Source organism: Onychostoma macrolepis, chromosome 23 (genome assembly GCF_012432095.1).
Source record: "Onychostoma macrolepis isolate SWU-2019 chromosome 23, ASM1243209v1, whole genome shotgun sequence".
Lineage (NCBI taxonomy): Eukaryota > Metazoa > Chordata > Actinopteri > Cypriniformes > Cyprinidae > Onychostoma > Onychostoma macrolepis.
Window position 1 is genome coordinate 20,392,510 of NC_081177.1, and position 6,401 is coordinate 20,398,910.

At 35.5% G+C, this 6,401-nt stretch overlaps 1 long non-coding RNA gene across 2 annotated transcripts; it reads right to left on the reverse strand.

Annotated features, from left to right (window-relative positions):
* Positions 1-2,513: 2,513 nt before the first annotated feature.
* On the reverse strand, positions 2,514-5,079 carry LOC131532417 (uncharacterized). 2 transcript variants are annotated; one of them, XR_009268894.1, is made up of 6 exons: positions 5,064-5,079; positions 4,012-4,200; positions 3,859-3,915; positions 3,696-3,763; positions 3,386-3,498; positions 2,514-2,904 (listed from the first exon to the last, which is right to left on the reverse strand). It is a non-coding gene; the product is annotated as an uncharacterized LOC131532417 (long non-coding RNA). The 2 variants fall into 2 exon arrangements; XR_009268893.1 differs by lacking the exon at positions 5,064-5,079 and having other exon boundaries at positions 2,515-2,904; positions 4,012-4,518.
* Between the last annotated feature and the right edge of the window lie 1,322 nt (positions 5,080-6,401).

Sequence of the window (6,401 nt, forward strand, 5' to 3'; positions counted from 1 at the left end):
ATAAGTCAGCTTATTCAACTAACTCTAAACCTAATCTAACAGTCTACTCTCAGAGTTAATAGTAGACATGTAGTTGCAAATTAATGAGAATTAGTTGACATGTAGTTGACATTTTGTTACAAAGTTACTTATAGTTAGTAGAATGTCTAAAGTGGACTATCAAAATAAAGTGTAACCGCATTTTCTTTAAAAGTAAAAAAATAAAAATACTGACGCAAAACATTTGAACAGTGGCTCACAACTGCTTAATAATAAATACCTTAATTGCATTGCAAAATAAAGAGTATAGCAAAGCATGTAAAACCATTAGAATAGTTGCCTATTATACACACTGAATTTTATACAATGCTTAATGTAATACATTACATAATTTTCAAGATGTATTCAACACCAACCTGTTATGAGTTCTAGTCATAACTGCTATGGGCTCTAGTATAATATATCACAGTGGCAACCAAATTAATGAATGTAAATGTGATGAAAATAATAATTGCAATAATATTGCATACACCACAGTCTATTTCCTCATGTTCTCTCTCCTATAATGGCCTTTTGCCAACTCGCCTCATTGCTTGCTCCCACACCTTCAAAAGTGCTACTCATCAATCACCATTTCACACAGAAATGGCCAGTGTTAACCGTGTTTACTCTTCCTGTTGACATTGTCTTTAAAAAGCAGATAAAGCATGAGAGCCATGTTTCCACTAACCCCTCAAAATCCAAACATATCTTGTTGTGCACCAACATAACCCTACATCCCCTTCGGAGATTGTATTTACCACAGAGATTAAACCGGAATTGAAGGGAGCCCCTGGGAGGACAACAAAATTGATCACATGTTGCTCCTTTTTATCCTTTTTATTTTTCAAAGAGAGGGGGATTTTGAAAAAGCAATTAAACCTGTGTGGAGAGCAGGAATTCAAACTGATGATGGTAACGGGCCAGAGGGAATGTGACAGGTACATGGTAGAGCAGCCCAGAGTGAGTCTCCATCTGCTGCAGCTGCTGTGCACTAATTAGCCCAGCAACAGTGACAAAGCACATTAAGAGCTCTGATACGGGCTCCCAGGCAGAATTGAGGAAACGCTGGGTAGTCGCATCCCCTTGAGTCACTTAAATGTCGGAAAGAGATGGCAGCGATCATCGAGCGCCATCAGTCATGCTGTTTGAGTGACTAATTCATTTGATCGGCCAAGCTTGCAGTTCCCACAATACCTCTTTGCTAAAAATTCAAGCGCTAATTGGCTTGTAATGCTTTGTTGCTCTCTTAACATATTCCTCTGATGTTTAAATACATGAGAGCCTGTTGCTTGGCTTGCTCTTGATATGAAAGTGAAATTCATTGTGAATATGCCTTTTAGTTGTCGGCTCCAGTAAGTGAAATAATTAAAAACAATGGACATTTTGAGTGATAAATACTAAGAAATTTTACTTCAAACTACATAAAAACCTGTGATAGATCAGCAGAATTCCCCTAAATGTTGTCCCAACTAGTCAAACAAAATTTCAAATTGAACTATGCTGTTGAAATTTTAAGGATTATTGTTCAATTATGCGGTTACTCATATAGGATTTTTGTTTTGCTTTCTGCTGACTTTTTAAAACTTTTGTTTTGTCATTATTTGTTGTGTTGTGATGGTTCAGCTTTATTTATTTTTTTTTTTTGATTGTCATCGTATTTTAAATGTGTGTGTCAGATGTTGAGGTCTATGTTCATCATTCAGAAACTATTTCACAAATATCTTTGCTTTGTAAGGTATGCCTTCTGAAACACCGGAACATAGCTTAGAAAGATAACAGTTCACTTCACAGAGTCCTATGGTTACCAAAATCATAGATCTGTTTACTGGCAAAATTTTCTGAACAAGAAATCCATAGTTGCTCAAATGAAATTATTAGCTAAATGAGGCAATTTGCATTTTGAAAAAAAAAAAAAAAAAAAATGCAATGTTACTAATATTTTAGAGAACCTGAAAATCTAAATGCATAAAGTTGCATTTGAATTTTTACATTTTCCTAATAATTCCTTTTTTACGGTGTTGCCACTGTTCTTGAGGTTTGTGTGTTAGGTGTTGAGGATACATCAATGAGTGCATCAGACTGCATTGATTTTTTTTCTCAGTTCTCAAGACTGATATTTCACATGACAAACTGAGCAATAAAAGGTGCATTAAAAACATCAGTCAAATCTGGGCTGCTTATCAGGATTAGAGAGCGGTTATGGTATTATCATCAAATAACAGACGTTGTTCCTTCAAAATTACCCTGTCATGACTGACACCCGTGAACAATAAAAATCATACCTCAGTGAATGTGGGGCCACCCACATTAAAATCAGATCCCTCCATTTCCTTTCTAATGGCTTCTTGTTTATGTCATAGAAATTTCTCAAACGTTCCTCCACTGCAAATTTTAAAGAGTGAATTTAACTCCCTCAACTGGTGAACACTGCACCAATGTTCAGGTAAAAATATAAAAAAAATAAACCCACAAAACAATACACTTTTACAATTATTAATTTTTAATTGAAACATTGTAAATCCTTTTCCCTGAGAAAAATGTTTTCACATTCAATGTATGTAAAGAACATGTTCTTACAACAATTAAAACATCATAATGTCAAAGCAAATCAGTGCAAAGGCACAAAATACATATTCTTATTTGGTCCATATGTACAATTAATGTCACGAGGTTTATAATGCTTACATTTATCAGCTTAAACAACAGCATTCCATTCATTAGCATCCAGGCAGAATGCATGTTAATGCTAACTGAACAAAGTCTCTGCTAATGGTGTTTGGACCTCCTTGTAAAGAGTAGTTTTCAGCAAGATGAGATGTGTTTCTCTGCAGTTTTCAGCCAAGCAAGATACCCACTCCCACTTGCAGCATCACAAAAGTGCTCCTGTAAAATAGGAGAAAAAACAAAAAGGATTATTTCACATCCATTTATCAGGTGAAATGTCAGGAACAAGTATCACTTACAATATAAGAATAGTTAACCCAAAACTGAAAATTCTGTCATCATTTATTTATACTCATGTGCTTCCACACCTGTAGGACCTTCTGTCTTCTGAGGAACACAAAAAATAGATATTTTGAATAATCAACAAAAGAAACTGTCATACATGGCATCTGTGGAAAGGCATGAGTACAAGTAAACATTTACTGTTCACTTATGGCTGGACTCCTCCTACCAAAATGATTGCACATAAATGGGACAGCACATAAATAAATTACAATACAAGCATACCAAAAACTTACATTTGATGCATTTTTTATGAAACATTTTTAGAAGGAGATCAGACTCTTTATTATTATTGTTTAATAATCAAAAAAATTAAGCATGACAATCAATAATCTTAAAATATGCAATTGTGGCTTACCCATGTCTCTGGTATGTGTAAACACTTCTCATCCCACTTAATGCCTTGGTGGCTTCATACTCTTCAAGCACATCATCTCCTTTCGATTTTTCTGTTAAGCCAGCATGAACCATCTGTAATAATATTAAAGGAACAGTTAACTTAAAATTGTAATTCCAAACCTATAGGATTCACATTTGCTGAACACAAAACACGTTCATGCTTTAAAAAAGATAATAAAGTGTCTAAAGTAGTTTATGCGACTCATGTGCCATATTTGAAGACTTGTGAGGGCACAAAATCACTTTGAATGACGAACAATTTAACTCACTCAGTGTTTTCCTTGAGAAGACCAACTTCCCCGTCTGCTCCGCAACTCCAGTGAAAGAACATGTCTCTCTGAGAAAGGTTTAGAGCGCACAACACATAAATATTGCTATTAATCAATATGTGATGTAATAAAACACAAATTTTAAATGAGGTAAAACACTTACTTATGTTTCCCCTGTTAAAAGTGGCTTCCGCGTCAATGCATAGCCATTCAAATGCATCTGTGAGAAACGTTTAGGCGCGCACAGCATAAAAATATCGTCATAAAGTAATGTTATTTTATAAAATACAATATGTAAATGAGGTTAAACACTTACGTTCGGTGTTTTCCATGATAAAACCAATTTCCTGAGGAAAAGTTTAGGAGTGCACATCACACAAATATCGCTATAAATCAATATGATGTTGTGAAATACATATAAATGAGATAAAACACTTAACTTTCGGCGTGTCCCTTTTAAAAAGAAACGTCCTCCTCTGGTCCGCCTCGCGAGTGGAAGAAATGTCTTTAAAAATAGTTTAGGCGCACACACCTCATAAATATCGCTGTAAAACGATATGATATTACAAAACACATATTGTGATTAAGATTAAACACTTAATTTCGCTGTTTTCCGTCCTCATATGCTCCGCATCGCGAGTCTAAGAAAATGGCGTCTGTGAAAAATATTCCAGATGGGTCAAGCGCGCACACGAGCAAATGTCCCGGATGTGACTAATAACACTCAACAGAGTGTTATAAGAGTTTCTCTGCATATTTACACCGGCCAGAGGGTGCTGTTTACACTAGCTAGTGTTAATCCCCTAAAGTTCAACACCACAACTTTAACACTTTACTCTAAAAGTCCTTAACACTAGGATTTCAACACTGGAGATTTTGCTGTGTAGGTATATGTTTTAATCTGCATTACCATTTTAAAATAAGTATTTACAATATTTACATTAAATCAACATTAAATAAATACACTGGGTGTGTAGGATTAATCACCATAAAGTGTTAAATGTGTATACTTGCGAGTAATAATTTCTTACCACCTTTAGTGATTACAATTAAACACTAACACAGTGTTCGTATAATAAACAGTTTCGTCAGTGTTGTTTTAACACTAGTAAAGATGGACCTGTATGTTCACCCGGAAAGTGTTAATTTTAACACCCATGGTGACAAATCTCCCAACATATTTTTGCTGTGTACATATTATGTTTCCTAAAAAAATAGCACATTTTACATGTCTAGCGTATAGAAAGAATAAACCAGTCTTATAAACTCCTTGATTTAGGTTAACAACTTGAAAAATATTTTGCATGAATAGTTGCCTCAGGCTTGCATAGTATCAACTCACTCATCAGTATCAACTCACTCACTCACCCCAAAAACTATGCATGGGGGCTTGCTTTAGTGTTGCTGCCCCTCGTAGACCCCATGTCACCCCTTTGCCACCCTAAAAATTATTTTCTAGATCCGCCCCTCTGCGAGATGGCTGACAGGTCAACGTATCTGGAGCAGTCAAATAGGGAATCTACACGTATCTATGGTCTGCTCTTCACTCCATGGAGAGGGGCGGGGTCAGCAGAGCTCACTAGGATTTAAAGCAACATGAACTAGAACAGCGTGCTGAAAACAGAGCTGTTTTTGACAGGGTAAAGAAGGTGTTTTTTACACTACCATTGAGAAATTTTAACCAAAGTATGTTATAGACTTTTCATTAAGACCCTAAAGAATCATATCAACTTGTGTAAAATGGACAACCGATGACCCCTTTAACCAATGCAGTCAGAGTTGGAAAGAGAATTGATAAATTCATCTCTTGAGTCTTCAGGTTTGAGTCCTTCCTTCCGCAGGTGACAGCCTCATAAGCTTTAACCAATCCAGTCTGAGCCGTAAAGAGAATTGATTAGTTCATCTCTCAAGTCTTTTGAGTCGTTCGTTCTTTTGTCACGTGATGTAACAGCATTGGATAGAGAAATTTGTTAATTTACAACCTTCCTTACAAACAGGTGCATAGTTGTTATTATTATTATTATTATTATTATTATTTACTCTTACAGTTACGTGATGCATTTCTGGTCTCAAATTGTAGCTTTTTATTTCTTACAGTTTATAAATGTGTGAATTTCTGTCATGATGTTTCTTTTCCGTAACACTGAATGTCGTAACAAAGGTAATAAACTAAAAAGTTGGTTATTATTATTATTATTATTATTAAGTCTTTTTCCCTCAGACTGCATAGGTTTAGCTTATGGGGTTGTCACGTGATGAATGAACTCGAAAAACCCGAAGATTCGAAACAGGTGAACTAATAGGCCTTTATCACAATTCCGCGTCAAAAAGCGGAAGTTTCAAATAGCAGCGCAAAAAAAACTTCCGCTGCAGCCTCTATCTCTGGCTGTGCCCGTAGCACGGGATTGTTGCGATTTTTTATGTAAAATTCCGCACAGATTCGTCTTGGAAACACACCAAACTCAGTTTACAATCATTAATTGAGTATTGTGAAACCAAGGAAGATGGTTTCATGATATTCTGATGTTTATTTCATAACTTAAAGGGGAGCGTGAGAGCCATACTGTATGTGTGTGCGCAATACTTCAGAGTCTGACCACTTTATTTTATTACAGAACTGCAAGAAAATATTACAAACAGCATATCACATTAAAGAGCATATCAATTAGCCAAAGCTTAAAATATTAATTACGACTAAAGACTGTT